Genomic DNA, 16,900 nt, shown 5'->3' with positions numbered 1-16,900 from the left:
GGCAGATTTACTTATAAGTATTATTTATTGATGACGCGATCCAGGACATGACGATGCGACGATCCAGGACATGACTTGATGACGAACCAGTGCATATGATGCATTTGATCCAGGACATTTCATGCGACGACGGTGACATGCATTTTATGCAGTATTTGACGGTGATGACGCGAAGTGACGGACGAAGTAAAGAAAATGTCGATTAAGATCATGTCGTCGTCGATAAAGAAGTAATAAAGTGGATAATCTCGTGTCGTCTCCGTCGTCGTCTCGTAATAAAGTGTCGATCGTCGTCGAAGTGTCGTCTGAAAGCGGTTCGTCTCGTGAAATTAAAGCCTTCGATCGTTATCGTCGGTCGTCGTCTCGTCGAAAAACCGATAAAGATGGTCGATTAAATTAGAAGTCGTCGTCGATTCGTGGAAGTCGATATTAAAGAAGAAGTCGTCGGTCGTCGTTCATTAAAAGTAAATAGTGGTCAGTCGTCGTCGATTAAAGTCGATATAAATTAAAGTAAATTGAAGCGGTTCGGAATTAGAAAATTAAAATTAAAGAAGCGGTTCGATATGTCGTCGATAAGGGTCCGTCGTCGTCTAGAATGCGTCTCGTAATCGGTCGTCGTCTGCGTTAAAGTCGTCGTCAGTCGTCGATGGATCGTCGTCGTCGGTGGATCAGTCGTGGAAGTAAAATGGAATTAAGTCTGTCGTCGTCGTCGAAACAGGTCGGTCCTCGATAAAATGTCGTCGATCGATCGGTATCATCGTCATTAAAATCGATAAACCGTCCGTCGTCGATTAAAGTAAATTAATCGTGGATTAAATCGTCGTCGTCTTGGTCGTCGATGATAATGTCGTCGGTCGTCTCTCGTCGAAGTCGTCGTCGATCATCGTCGGTCGTCGTTAAAGTCGCGTGGTCGTCTCGTATCGTCGTCGTCGTCTCGTGTCGGTCGTCGAAATAAATAAAGGTCGTCTCGTCGTCGTCGTCGATCGTCGATCGTCGTCGTCGATAAAGGCTCGTCGATCGTCGTCGTCGTCGTCGATCGGTCGTCGTCGTCGTCGTCGTCGTCGTCATAAATCGTCGTCGTCGATCAGTCGGTCGTCGTCGTCGTCGTGTCGTCGTCGTCGATAGAAATATATCGTCGTCGTCATCGTATCAAAGGCAGATCGATCGGTCGTCGTCGTCGTCTCGATAAATGTCGTCGTCGTCGTCGTAATCGTCGTCGGTCGTCGTCGATCATCGGTCGTCGTCGTCGTCGTCGTCGTCGTCGATGTCCGTCGTCGTCGGTCGATATCGTCGTGTCGTCGTCGTCGTCGTCTCGTATCATCGATCATCTTCGTCGTCGTTCGTCGTCTCGATTATCAAATCATCAAATTTCTTCGTCCGTCGAATGCTGCTGGGTTATCGAATATCCGACTACGTATTTTGAATGCTGGATCAGTTGTTCGTGAGGATTGATAATGGAAGTAGATAAATAAATGCGCCAGGTTTCATCAAAGTTATTACATTAAGTGGTTATGAAGCTGTCGAACAGTCTATCAAAGTCAGTTCGTCGATAGGTCGAACTTTATCAGATAACGATGGGTTTATCGTTATCGGATAAAGTCCGCCAGGCAAATTTCATGAATGTCGCCAGTGAAACGTCAATCGGGGATCATCCGGTTACGGTTCTCGGTTCTGCCAGGATCCTTCGGCTCTATCGTCTGATGTTTGAATAAGAAACAAGGCAGTGTCTGAATGCACATTCATGTTGTTTAAATCAAATAAAATGTCTGAAATCTCTTATTAGATTCCTTCAACTGATCATATATTATCGGCAGAATTAAAATTATAAACTATTTTAGCAATGTTATTGCAAACAACGATCCATTGTTTATGCTTAAAAGCGAGTTTATCTACAATAGCATTGTCAAAGAGCAAAGTAGCGATGTTTCAAACATCGAGAAATCATTAAATAAATTGAAATCAACAATAACATTCATAAAGTTGTCAAGCGTACATATAAAATTACTATTTCCATTCTTTTGGCCGCATCATACAATGTAAGTCAAGTCACTGACAAGTTACATCTCGGCTTTCACCACGATGCTTAATGTGAAAAATAATAATATGTGAAGCATTTTTGTCATAGGCCATAACCTAACCGCGATATGTCCACATCGTTCCATGATTTCATCACGATAGGTAGCGATGTCTTTCTTAATATGTTCAGAATAGCATTATTTACCCAAAAACTTTTGTTAATCTAAAACTTTTCGCTATTCTGAGGGCCGGTTAGTTTGTTTGTTACTCCTCTGTTAATTGTCATCTGTCATCTGTCATCTGTCAACATCTCCTTTGAAACTTCTGAACAGATACAGCTTGATCAAAGTTGACTAAAATGCTGATTGATCAGACAGTGATTCATTTCTGAGTAGTTTTTCAATCAATGGATGAAAAACCCAGTTCACATGATAATTAGATTTTTCGATTTGAGGAGCTGTAAGACACATGACATTGATTAGTGTTGGATTGGCCCAGGCAGATGTATGGAAAATGTGATGTCTCTTGTTTTCTAAATGTCATGAAATTTGGTACATGTGTAGTAAATAATGGAGCTGTTTTTGGTAATATTTATTTTAATGATATTTTTGCTTTTTACCTTCATTAAATTGACCTGTCCACTTTGACCATACCATCACTAACTGTCCATTACTGGTAGCTTTCAGAGAAAACAATTTAGTGGGGTTCAGCACATGCACTCCATTTTCCTTCAATTTTGTAAGTTTGCAACTTTATTTGACCTTTGCTTATAGATTCTCTAAAAATGCATTTCTTTGCACTGTGAACATTTTCGCCACCAAAAGAACTGGACCGTTAAAGCTGTAAGTTGCGTGCTTGTTACCACTAATCGTGATCAGATTTTAACACTGTCTGCCAAAACAATCATGTTGAAAAATCTGTATTTTGTAAGGAAATAGTTATCTGTTTTGTTAGTTGAGGGATTCAGCACTTACGTTAGGCTTTATACAGTGTCTATTAATTTTACCATGTGCTATGTTTTTATTACTTTTACCATGTGCTTAAGTTTATTACTTTTACCATGTGCTTATGGTTTATTAATTTTACCATGTGCTATGTTTTTATTACTTTTACCATGTGCTTATGTTTATTACTTTTACCATGTGCTTATGGTTGATTAATTTTACCATGTGCTATGTTTTTATTACTTTTACCATGTGCTTATGTTTATTACTTTTGCCATGTGCTTTTACTTTCTCAAAAAGCGTAATTGACTCTGTACATTTCACCTTCTAAACTTAGCATTGGCATGTATGTTTCTTCTGATTATGAAATCATGATTCATTTAGATAATTTACATTTTCATGTTGATTTTGATGTTGCTACATACAGTTTGACCTTTATTGTGCGAGACTTCAAGCTCCTTTAAACACACAAAGTGAAAATGAATTTTTGAATAATGTTCAGTAACATTTACAGTTGAACTCTTGTTCCAGGATGTCAGAAAAATATGTTACCACAGTAAAATTTGGTTAAATGTCAGCTCTTTTTGGACTTGAATGTTTAATGATTGGATCATAAATAAAATAAGCACAATAAATTTATGCATGGCAATTCTTCTCTACACTACCATACATCCCTGCATAGTTTACTGATCAATGTTTACCCACCATAGCTGTCATCTTATGCAGTAAATAGAGAGAGAATTTAATATTTTATTCTGATTGTGTGGAATGAATCATAAGAATTCAAATTAACAAGATATTGTTGATATGCTATAGCGATTCATGTTTGTATCTCCCTGTTTACAGCAAGTAGTGTTCACCAGTATGTGACTGGTCAAGGTCAGTAAGTGGGATATTAACATGGCTCAACGCCTGTATACATATTATTGTGTATTGTTAATGACTGGAATTAGCAGAAACTTAGTGTGCTTAATCTCTAGTCTGGGTCTCAACTCAAGGTTCAGGTGACATATGTGAAACGTTCCTGACCTCATCTGTATTTTGTGATATACATTTTCACCTCATACAACCATTACCATTTTACCATGCTCTAAAATTGAAGCAAAACACATTCTTGGCTCTGTTAATATTTTCTGTGAATCTGCTGGTTTGACAAAGTTGAAAAAAAAAAATAATAATGTTAAAAGATCAGGCCCCGATTTCTCGAAACAAACTCAAGTCTGAGTTTTGACTTAGGTTAGAGTTTTTACTCAAATTTGAGAAAACACAGGAAAAAGCATTTCCCAGAATGAACTGAAATTCGATATTAAGCTCAAAGATAGTAGACAATTTCAGTTTGGTGGATAAATTAATAAGTTGTGAGGGCTTTTTTATTTAAAAAATACATTTGAGTTAAAATTTCAGCTGTTTCAAATTGTCAAACTCAGTTTGAAATTTGAGTAAAAACTTATGTATTTTTGAGAAATCGGGGCCAGGTTTCACTAAATGATGGGAAAATAATAGTTCTCAACAACCCCAAAGAATAGATTTGACATGCTGTGGGAATTATTAAAATAGATTTCAATTTGTTCGGGACACTGTGACCATTTTCAGTATCATTGTCTAGCTCCGTTTTTGTCAGGACATATTGAAATATATGTTGAAGAATTGTGAATACTTTTCTGACAATATAATAACAAAAAAGGTAAAATCATCAGACTTGATGATATTAAAAATTTGAATGCAGACATGCTAAAAAAATATTATTTTCCTTCATTTTGTGAAATCTGATCTTTTAACAAGAAAGTGAAAAATTGGAAAAGCATATCTTAGATCCCTCCCCAATAGCTATCCTGGCGACTCAGGGCTCCAGATAATATTTCAACATCAGGAGTACATACTCCTTATATTTTCAGTATATGAGTACTGGAAAACCTTAAGAGTCCATTTAGAGTACTAAATGGAAATTATTGGAGTATCAGTAATATTGTGTTTTGTTTCATATCTGCACCACAACATTGATTCTTGTGTAAACAGGTCAATGAACAATAAAACAATACTTTTTTTCGATAAATATGTCTGTAGATTATTCTAAGACCGTACGCCATTGCTGTGGTGCGTGTCTGCTACGTTTTCCCAAATATTTCCTACCGTATCGTACATATTTTCTATCCGTACATATGCCGATACGGCCATTATCTGGAGCCCTGGGCGACTTGTTTCATTGAATTATCTGTATTGTGTGTTTTCTTATTTGGTTGCCACTGTCAGTATGCTAGTCTTCCACACCATCCTACACCAGTGTGATAAAAGGGGAAATAGTCCAACTCACCCTACACCAGTGTGATCAAGGGGGAAATAGTCCAACTCACCCTACACAAGTGTGATCAAGGGGGAAATAGTCCAACTCACCCTACGTGATCAAGGGGGAAATAGTCCAACTCACCCTACACCAGGGTGATCAAGGGGGAAATAGTCCAACTCATCCTACACCAATGTGATCAAGGGGGAAATAGTCCAACAAGGGGGAAATAGTCCAACAAGGGGGAAATAGTCCAACTCATCCTACACCAGTGTGATCAAGGGGGAAATAGTCCAACTCATCCTACACCAGTGTGATCAAGGAGGAAATAGTCCAACAAGGGGGAAATAGTCCAACAAGGGGGAAATAGTCCAACTCACCCTACAACAGTGTGATCAAGGGGGAACTAGTCCAACTCATCCTACACCAGTGTGATGAAGGGGGAAATTGTCCAACTCATCCTACACCAGTGTGATCAAGGGGGAAATAGTCCAACAAGGGGGAAATAGTCCAACTCATCCTACACCAGTGTGATCAAGGGGGAAATAGTCCAACTCATCCTACACCAGTGTGATCAAGGAGGAAATTGTCCAACAAGAGGGAGATAGTCCAACAAGGGAGAAATAGTCCAACTCACCCTACACCAGTGTGATCAAGGGGTAAATAGTCCCGGGGGAAATAGTCCAACTCATCCTACACCAGTGTGATCAAGGGGGAAATAGTCCAACAAGGGGGAAATAGTCCAACAAGGGGAAAATAGTCCAACTCATCCTACACCAGTGTGATCAAGGGGGAAATAGTCCAACTCATCCTACACCAGTGTGATCAAAGGGGAAATAGTCCAACGAGGGGGAAATAGTCCAACTCATCCTATACCAGTGTGATGAAGGGGGAAGTAGTCCAACAAGGGGGAAATAGTCCAACAAGGGGAAAATGTCCAACTCATCCTACACCAGTGTGATCAAGGGGGAAATAGTCCAACAAGGGGGAAATAGTCCAACAAGGGGAAATAGTCCAACCAACTCATCCCACACCAGTGTGATCAAGGGGAAATTGTTCAACAAGGGGAAATAGTCCAACTCACCCTACAGTCCAGTGTGATGAAGGGGAAATAGTCCAACAAGGGAATTAGTCCAGTCCAACAAGGGGAAATAGTCCAACTCACCCTACACCAGTGTGATCAAGGGGAAATTGTCCAACAAGGGGGAAATAGTCCAACAAGGGGGAAATAGTCCAACTCATCCCACACCAGTGTGATCAAGGGGGAAATAGTCCAACAAGGGGGAAATAGTCCAACAAGGGGGAAATAGTCCAACTCATCCTACACCAGTGTGATCAAGGGGGAAATAGTCCAACTCATCCTACACCAGTGTGATCAAGGGGGAAATAGTCCAACTCATCCTACACCATTGTGATGAAGGGGGAAATTGTCCAACTCATCCTACACCAGTGTGATCAAGGGGGAAATAGTCCAACTCATCCTACACCAGTGTGATCAAGGAGGAAATAGTCCAACAAGGGGGAAATAGTCCAACTCATCCTACACCAGTGTGATCAAGGGGGAAATAGTCCAACTCACCCTACACCAGTTTGATCAAGGGGGAAATTGTCCAACAAGGGGGAAATTGTCCAACTCATCCTACACCAATGTGATGAAGGGGGAAATAGTGCAACTCACCCTACACCAGTGTGATCAAGGGGGAAATTGTCCAACAAGGGGGAAATAGTCCAACTCACCCTACACCAGTGTGATGAAGGGGGAAATTGTCCAACAAGGGGGAAATAGTCCAACTCATCCTACACCAGTGTGATGATGAAGGGGAAATTGTCCAACATCCTAGGGGAAATAGTCCAACTCATCCTACACCAGTGTGATAAAGGGGGAAATTGTCCAACAAGGGGGAAATAGTCCAACTCATCCTACACCAGTGTGATAAAGGGGGAAATTGTCCAACAAGGGAGAAATAGTCCAACTCATCCTACACCAGTGTGATAAAGGGGGAAATTGTCCAACAAGGGGGAAATAGTCCAACTCATCCTACACCAGTGTGATGAAGGGGGAAATAGCCCACATTAAGCTCAACCAACCCGTCTATGTGGGGATGAGCATCCTCGACTGATCCAAACATCTCATGTACGTTTTCTACTACAACCAACTCAAGAAGCAATATGGCGATCGATGCGAGCTGCTGTACAAGGACACCGATTCCTTGTTGTTGAATATACGCACCGAGGACGTGGACAAGGACATGGCGAAACACATGCACCTGTACGACACCAGCGATTATCCCCAAGACCACGCCCTACACAGCACGACCAATAAAAAGGTCCTCGGCAAGATGAAGGATGAATGCGCGGGCAAACCCTTGCTGAATACATCGGATTGAGACTCAAGATGTATTCCATCCTGAAAGCTGACAACGGTGAGATCCGAAAGGCGAAAGGGGTCAAGAAATACGTGGTGAAACAACACATCAAACAAGCTCTGTTCAAGAATAAAACATTCAAACACCGTATGAATGCATTGAGAAGCGACAAACACAACATCTATGGAATCACCCTGAATAAAACCTCCTTGTCACCCATGGATACCAATCGGTGGATCGCCGTCGACAGCGTCACGACTTACAAGTACGGACACACGCACATAAACCACTGATTAGACCTCGACGCGTTCGGAGTTTCCGAGACCCCAAATAAAGGAAACTCCACTCGGCATGTCGAGGTCTAGTCAGTAGTTGATTTGTAGTTGCTGAAAAAATGGGTAGCCGTAGCAAAAATGGGTCTAGGCTGGCGAGCTCGGCTGTACATCGAATGATGTCTCTACTCGAAAATCACTATTTTATACTAGGCGCTGGGAGCGGAATTACATAGAAATAAGCCTATAAGAGGAAGTGGTCCAGAACCATCATTATATAACTACTGTATTCATCACTGTTGCTATGTACGCTGTTGCCAAATATATTTTACTTCCTCATCTCAAAATATGTGATACAAATGTTTAAAAACAAGGCAGGCATAGTTAATGTCAGAATTTTCTTTTTCCCACAATCAATGGCTGTTTGTCACATTGATATGGTAGAAGCAAATCAATAAAAACGTACTCGTGTTCTTCAAAATATTTAGGAAAATATTAAAAATTCAGCTATATTTGTCTTGTTTGAAGGGGTCATGTACGCGAGTGAATGGAACCATGTGTTATAAGGACAGTGAATTAAAGCATGAGATCAGACACAACCGTCACATAATCAAGTTGCTTACAAAAGTATTTGGTTTTAGTCAAGACATCTGCATGTGTTGGGACATTTTTATTCTGTCTTATATACTCAAATAGGGTTGCAAACTGATATACTCCACTATGTAAATGTTTATCACCAAATGCAGTTTGGTTCAATGGGAGGCATCTAAATGGAATGTTCATACACTACGGGACAAAAATTGAATAACATAAGGAAGATAAGTCTCTTCTGTAGGCACAGGAGTTGAGTAAGTGTGACTGTTCTGTGTGTTGCACAAGGCTATCTGATTTTACATTGTTGTAGATTATCAACATTAATTGTTGAAATTTAATACTTTCAGTCTCAACATTGGCAGAACATATTTGAACATGAAGGATGAAGGATGACATGAAGACTGCACTGTCAATGTGTGGCCCTCGTAAAGCTGCATCGTCTTGTTTCATTAGCGTTTGTGATGCCTTGATTTGATATTTGATTTGATTTTCCAATATTTGCTTGCTAATGTTGGAAATGTAATGAGGCCATCGGAAAGGTATCACTACTAATTCATGTTACTGAACGGTGTGGAAATCTTTACAAATATTGGATTGCACAACAGTCAGGTAGTATCAATTCACAAGCTTCAGGAGAAACCATGTTTGGTTTGAGGAATTATATGACATACACGTTTAGAAAAAGTAGGGGATAACTGAAAATATTGCAAATTGAAGGAGTTAATACATTCTATTCGTGGTTGTATGATAGTAATGAATGAATTGGGAACACATTACAACTGGTAGTTAACCATGACAGTAGAACTTACAACCATCTTGAAAGACGACAGGGTTAGGTGGGCAAGTGATTTGTCCGACAATCATTCACTGAATGAGGCTGTGGAGAAGTCCCCCAGTGGGAGCAGTGCCTGGCCATGTTCAGACAGGAAAGTTGATGTATGTTACAGCACAGGTTAATGGGGGAAAGTCTTGGATGGACTCCTGGCCACAACACTGCATTCCTCTAGTGCTGCTGGATGTTAGGTTTGATGATTCAGATGAGCAAAGGCATTCTAAAAGACTAAACGTCAACTCACATGCCTGGTAAAATGGACAATATAGGGCGTCGTCCAGTGACCCTTCCTTGTACAATATGGAGTGAGACTCTAGTAGTCATTGTCAGGCATGACCACACATAGGAAGGAAGTTCATGGTGAATCAAGACTCTCCTGAAAACATGACAGTTGTCACCAGTGACAAATACCCCAGTTTCAGTGTTGTGTACACCATTGACGGCTGGGGCATCACAGCATGTCAAGAATGGATATGAGCTGCATATTGCCAATTTCTAATTGCTTGACCTGTAATTTGTAGTCCACTTGATTGACGAAAGTTTGCACAATTTGATTCTCTGTTTGAGCGTGATTTCATAGAGCTTGGTTTTTGATCAGATGGTCTCTTGTCTTTGACATTGGATGTCATAAACAGGGTCAGTCACAGACGGTGAGCCAATGAACGTATTACCCACTGCATGCTGTTGGTTCCAGCATCCCTGAAGCCTGTTCTAAATGTTGCAGATGCTGCGTTACTAGTTCATACACAACAAAAATAATATGGGAAATCACAACAACTGAAGAAGTAGAATGAATAACATTAACAGAAATAATCAACCTTCTTTGGAAGTGTTCAATTCAGGACAGACAGACAGAAAGACATTTTTATTCAGTATTAAGGTCATTAACACACACTACATACATATCACAGTTGTATACAAACATACTGGGTGTGTAATCAGAAGTAGAATCAATGATATTAACAGCAATAATCAACCTTTTCTTGAAAGTGTCCAAATCTCTCTATACCTCTTACTGGAATTACTGTCTATGGCACATCCAGACCACCACTTGTGTTTGTAACATTACATTTTATAGACATAAACATGCTTGCAAGGGCTATTTTGTCAAGGTGACACTTGACCAGCATAAATGATCGTGAATGGATTATCTGTTGCAAGACTTTCTTTCTAATACTTGGTATCAACAATTATATTCTTTCATCTTTCATCATTCAAGAGTATAAATACATTTTGTGATTTTGTAAACATATTTGAAAGGTTGCAAGTCAGAGCTGCAGATGAAGCATTTGAAAGGATAACTATTTCAACAATTCCATCAGGGTAACTGAAACAAGATACACTTATATAACATGGCTAGTTTCATGGACATATACAGTAAGTGGTGTTTTTGTTTACATGTACATGAGTTTTGACTCGCCAAGGTAACTGACTTATTAAACTAAACAGCTGCAGGCTCTTCCATAACACTCTTTCCTTTCATGCAAGATGCCAATTTATGAGAACATGTGCAAAGTAACATCTGTCCACTTTTGAAGGAATGAAGCCCAATGCAACATATGTAGTTATTTTAATGCATTCATTGTCACTTTAGGATTGTAGATAAAAGTAAGTTCCCTGACCACTTTACTTCATGAAGCTAGTAGTTGCTTAGTTGTGATTTCCTCAATGTTGAAGTTTGCCTGGAACTGTGATGTTTCTCTTCTGAATTATGCACAATGTTGTGATTAGTAGGTGGTGCAAACCTGAAGATTTAGAGGTTTGCCTGACTCCATACAGATATCCACTAACGGATTGGTGCTGTTTTACACTTCAAAAACCTCTCATGCATTCAGGCAAAGTGTGTCACAGAGTACTGGACTTCTATACAGTGACCAGCTTGTGTTTGTCTTGCTGATGGGTGTTCATTTTATGTAACACCGTGAGTGTAAAGTAGTTGGAATTGTGTCATTTTTGCACCTGTGATTTCTTGGTATGCAGAAACTTTATTTACAGTTTCCAAAATCTGTTAATACATACCAAAGTAGTGAGAAACCCAGGTTTTCACATCATGGTCTGCTACACTTCGACACTTCTTGAGGCATCAGTACATAGATCTGCTCCACTGAGTTTTAAATGGATCATAGCTCATAAACTTTGATGATAGATAATTCTCCTCATGGCAGTATGCCATAGTGAATGTGCCTTCTGCGGATGTCTGACTTTATATACCCTCACTATATGTGTAAGTGGGTAAGTTTTCAGAAGTAGCCATGTTCTTATATGGCTGAGCTACAGACCTGACCACTCGATGAATCCTTACCAATATAGCAGAGAGCTCTGGTGTCAGTCCAGGTCAAAAGTTCACCTCCACACCATTCATCAGTCCTTCAATCTTGTCTGTACCAACTGGCCTGTGAAGAATTGATGAAGATTGGTTTAGAAGTATAGATTTGCCAAAAGGAAGTCATTCTACATTCATTTGTTGTGCTGGATGTTTGTAGAAATAGCAAAACACTTGTCTAATGGTATCCTATACTCCATGTTTGATAGTGAGGGTGTGGCAGTATCAGGTAGCAGGCCAAGCAAATGTGCATGAGTTTGTGTGTGTGGAGATTAGTTTTGAATTGGAGAAAGTTATGAGTGGACTGGAGGAGTAGCTCTGTCAGGACAAGATGCGATTATGTGAGAACTGGTTGACAAGATTTGGTTGATGGTTGACAAGATGAGATTGTTGGTTGACAAGATGAGATTGTTGGTTGACAAGATTTGGTTGTTGGTTGACAAGATGAGATTGTTGGTTGACAAGATTTGGTTGTTGGTTGACAAGATGAGATTGTTGGTTGACAAGATTTGGTTGTTGGTTGACAAGATGAGATTGTTGGTTGACCAGATTAGGCTAGACACTTATGTTTAGATAAAAAAGAAATATGTTTTAACCATAATAACTGTGTTCAGTGTGTGATTATCCCAGATATCATGTCGCTAAAAGTAGGATTTCAATTGAAGTGTTTGTGAAATTTTCTTCAGTTCAATCACATGACTTGAAACATTCCACAAGTGCATTGTGGGGCCAAGCTAATACATGTAAACAGAACTTAATAGTTATTGCAAGCTGAGATGTTTTCGGTCATAAAAGTTCCAATGTATATTTGAACCACTAATGTTAGCACACTGAAGCAACTGCAGGCAATGAAATGGAGTGTTATTCAAGCGAGTTGCACTTCATGAAGCCATAACTGACAGGAGTTGACTGCTATGGATGTGAAATGTTATTGCTGTTGGAGGAACATTTCAGTAGGGATAAGAAGCGTTCTTGTTGTTTGGCTGCAGTTGATGAGTCCAGCAGGTGTACATGTTGTTATAAACCCTGCCGGGATTGCTCATACCTGTAGCCAGAGATATACCTCCTAGGGCACCACCACCTGCATTGTGCAACCTTGTGGCTGCTTGGGAGATTGTTGGTGTCATATTGTCATGTTTCTTCAAAGAGAAAAATACTGTCATGTGACAAGCTTCTCCATGACAGACACTATTGAATCTACCGGTATCAGGAATTCAGGTGGATGCACCATCTCGAATGAAGGGTCAATGTGATGAAACAAAGGATCTTTTAGATCATGAGGGAGGTATTTGTACAATATCATTATAACACAAGTCATAAAGTAGCCTTTGTTGTTTAATTAAAGACAGTCGATGTTTGTCACCTTTAGGGTATTGTTGGTGTAGAGGACAAAAAGGGATTCCTTGTTAATATTGAGACAACTCAACAACATGCCAATAGTTACATAGTATTTACACCTTGAGGTCATTGTTTCAATTCAAGTTGGCACATAAATGTACGCCAAATTTGTTGAATAAGTTCCAAGCAATCATACATATCCTGACTTGGTATCATTGCTGAAACCTTCTCATGGCCATATTAACTCACATGATCAGCGGAATCGGCATTTTGTTTTTCCAAATAATGACTCAGTAATGATTTGATCTCCATGTCAGCCATCAGTATACTTCACATTACCACCAGTCACACTAACTGACAGGCAATTTGGTTATTTGTTGGACAATTAAGTAACCCCTTTCATGTGGATAGATGTGTTATTACTTGCTTGAAACCGTTAGCAAACTATGATATTTTTGGATTGTTTATGTACAGTTGGGACATTTCCATTATATTGTTAAATATACTCTGATATGTAGTTACAAACATGAATATGATTTTCAGGATCACTGCAATAGCAGATGTGATGAAACATATCTATATGTAAATGTGTCTCAGTGCACCCCCATGTAATGACTAATGCTTTTAGGTTTGGTCAGCGTTTACCTGCTGCTGAAGCAAAGCATCATATGCATCATATCAAGCACACTGTAGTACTCCTTATATTTATTTTGCAAATTTTCTAAAAAACTTGAAGAAGTTCATTAACATAAAGCAGTTAATGAACTGCAAGAAATCCCAGGTACCAGAAATTCCAAATGTTAACAATCATCTTAGGTCAACAACAAGAGATCAACTGATCTGAGAGCTCAAATGGTGGATTAGATTAGTAGTGTTCATGTCTGGAGATGTCAAATTGTCAATCTGAGACCTCATGTCAAATGTGACAGTGTTGTGATGTGGGATGGCATCACCGTTGCCTGAATGAGCTCAACTCCATATTGTGCAAAGGTGTACTAACACCTTCTGTTGTCCCATTTCAAGGTGTGTGGGTGAAGGTTTTGTATTTCAAGACGACATCACCCATGTTTTTATGATATTTCCTAGTATTCCCAACTTATTTTCAATAGTGTATTATGAGTACAGAAGTCTGAACTAGAACACAAATCTAGAACAACATGTAGAGGATACATTGACAAGTTGGCTGTCAGTAGTATAAGCCATTGTGTGTATTGTCTAAACTAGAACACAAATCTAGAACAACATGTAGAGGATACATTGACAAGTTGGCTGTCAGTATTATAAGCCTTTGTGTGTATTGTCTGAACTAGAACACAAATCTAGAACAACATGTAGAGAATACATTGACAAATTGGCTGTCAGTATTATAAGCCATTGTGCGTATTGTCTGAACTAGAACACAAATCTAGAACAACATGTAGAGGATACATTGACAAATTGGCTGTCAGTATTATAAGCCACTGTGTGTATTGTCTGAACTAGAACACAAATCTAGAACAACATGTAGAGGATACATTGACAAGTTGGCTGTCAGTATTATAAGCCAGCTGTGTATTGTCTGAACTAGAACACAAATCTAGAACAACATGTAGAGGATACATTGACAAGTTGGCTGTCAGTATTATAAGCCACTGTGTGTATTGTCTGAACTAGAACACAAATCTAGAACAACATGTAGAGGATACATTGACAAATTGGCTGTCAGTATTATAAGCCATTGTGTGTATTGTCTGAACTAGAACACAAATCTAGAACAACATGTAGAGGATACATTGACAAATTGGCTGTCAGTATTATAAGCCACTGTGTGTATTGTCTGAACTAGAACACAAATCTAGAACAACATGTAGAGGATACATTGACAAGTTGGCTGTCAGTATTATAAGCCATTGTGTGTATTGTCTAAACTAGAACACAAATCTAGAACAACATGTAGGGGATACATTGACAAGTTGGCTGTCAGTATTATAAGCCACTGTGTGTATTGTCTGATCTAGAACACAAATCTAGAACAACATATAGAGGATACAATAAGCCTTTGTGTGTATTGTCTGAACTAGAACACAAATTTAGAACAACATATAGAGGATACAATAAGCCCCTGTGTGTATTGTTTGCATTGTGTTGACAAATACTGACCTCTAGAATGCCATTACTTCCTGACTACATTCCTTGAGCAACAAGACTTCAATAGTCTAGCTTTAATGGGCTAGTGAAACATTTTATTGCAGTTCTGTTGTGAGGATCAATTTTCTGAGATCTATTAAGTCTGTATTTGAGAGAAATTTCATTATAATGTTTGTAGAAAGTATTTAGATGTCAAGTTAAGAGTTAAATCACATGCTCAGGGAATCGTTTTTAACCTCTGTGGCTGATTGTTTTCATCTGGGTTTCAATTTAGCCTGTCATGTTTTATTATCAGTTTTATGCTTTCCATTTTTCTAATTTGATTTTTGTCAAGTATTAGCCATGATAAATGTTATAAAATACGTAGTTTATTCGCCCTTAACAAAGAAACATGTGATTGGTGAATAAGTCAGTGCAGCTAAGTTTAACATGTTCTGATTTGTTTATCATTATAAAGAAATAAAGTTTCCGATAATCTTTTAATCAAACTGTCCTCATGAATTTAAATCAAATACTGCGGAAACAGAGTTGACTGATGGGATATGTGGCATTACGTCCGTTTTCATACCAACGGAGATCATGCATACATAAGTAACAACATAAGCTCTTGTCCAAGCAGGAATATACATGAAGTGTTAGGTAACAATTCTCTGTATATTAAACTGTAAGGCTGTTATTGGTTATGTAAATATCTACCACATGTACATTTGGGATTATTGATACAGGTTGATTGAGGAAAGAGTTGAAAAGATGTAATCTGTCTGACTGTATTGATTTAGCCATGATAACAGTCAACCCTTATGAATAATTAACTGTGCCCCTACTTCACATGAGAAATAGTTGTTGAACTGACCTGAAAGTTCTAGTTCACAGATGAATAGAAGAAAGTGACCGCTTCATAAGTCCTTAAAAATCGATGTTCTGGATCGTATGTTTTGGAGAAAAGTACCCCCAAGTTAACAGGTTTTATTCAACACTACACCTACTACAGTCTGAAATACTACAGTGATGCTGTTGTCAGAGGAAAGGACATATACAGTAATATTGCTTTCAAGCATGATTAGGGCCTCTATAGTGACACAAAACATGCTCTTAGCACGATTAGGCTTGTTAGAGTGAATGAAATTAAAAATTGCCCTGTATAATGAGACAAAACATGCTCTTAGCATGATAAGGCTTATTACATGTATTAAATTACCCTGTATAGTGACACAAAACATGCACTTAGCAAGATTAGGCTTGTTACATGTATCGAAATTACCCTGTATAGTGACACAAAACATGCTCTTAGCAAGATTAGGCTTGTTACATGTAGGAAATTACCCTGTATAGTGACACAAAACATGCTCTTAGCAAGATTAGGCTTGTTACATGTAGGAAATTACCTTGTATAACGAGACAAAACATGCTCTTAGCAAGATTAAGGCTTGTTACATGTATTAAATTACCTTGTATAACGAGACAAAACATGCTCTTAGCAAGATTAGGCTTGTTACATGGTGGAAATTACCTTGTATAATCCAGACAAAAACATGCTCTTAGCAAGATTAGGCTTGTTACATGTATTAAAACTACCTTGTATAATCCAGACAAAACATGCTCTAAGCAAGATTAGGCTTGTTACATGTAGGAAATTACCTTGTATAACGAGACAAAACATGCTCTTAGCAAGATTAGGCTTGTTACATGTTGGAAATTACCCTGTATAGTGACACAAAACATGCTCTTAGCAAGATTAGGCTTGTTACATGTAGGAAATTACCCTGTATAGTGACACAAAACATGCTCTTAGCAAGATTAGGCTTGT

General features: G+C 38.9%; 1 protein-coding gene across 2 annotated transcripts in view; it reads left to right on the top strand.

The window, feature by feature from the left end:
* LOC124285583 (fibronectin type 3 and ankyrin repeat domains protein 1-like) overlaps nucleotides 1–16,900 on the top strand; it is a 110,595-nt gene that overhangs the window by 39,995 nt on the left and 53,700 nt on the right. The window lies entirely within an intron of this gene.

The sequence above is a fragment of the Haliotis rubra genome, unplaced genomic scaffold, assembly GCF_003918875.1.
Source record: "Haliotis rubra isolate DU_JTF1 unplaced genomic scaffold, ASM391887v1 Scf363, whole genome shotgun sequence".
NCBI lineage: Eukaryota > Metazoa > Mollusca > Gastropoda > Lepetellida > Haliotidae > Haliotis > Haliotis rubra.
Note: the sequence above shows the minus strand (reverse complement) of the source record. Positions and strands in the feature narration are given on the sequence as shown.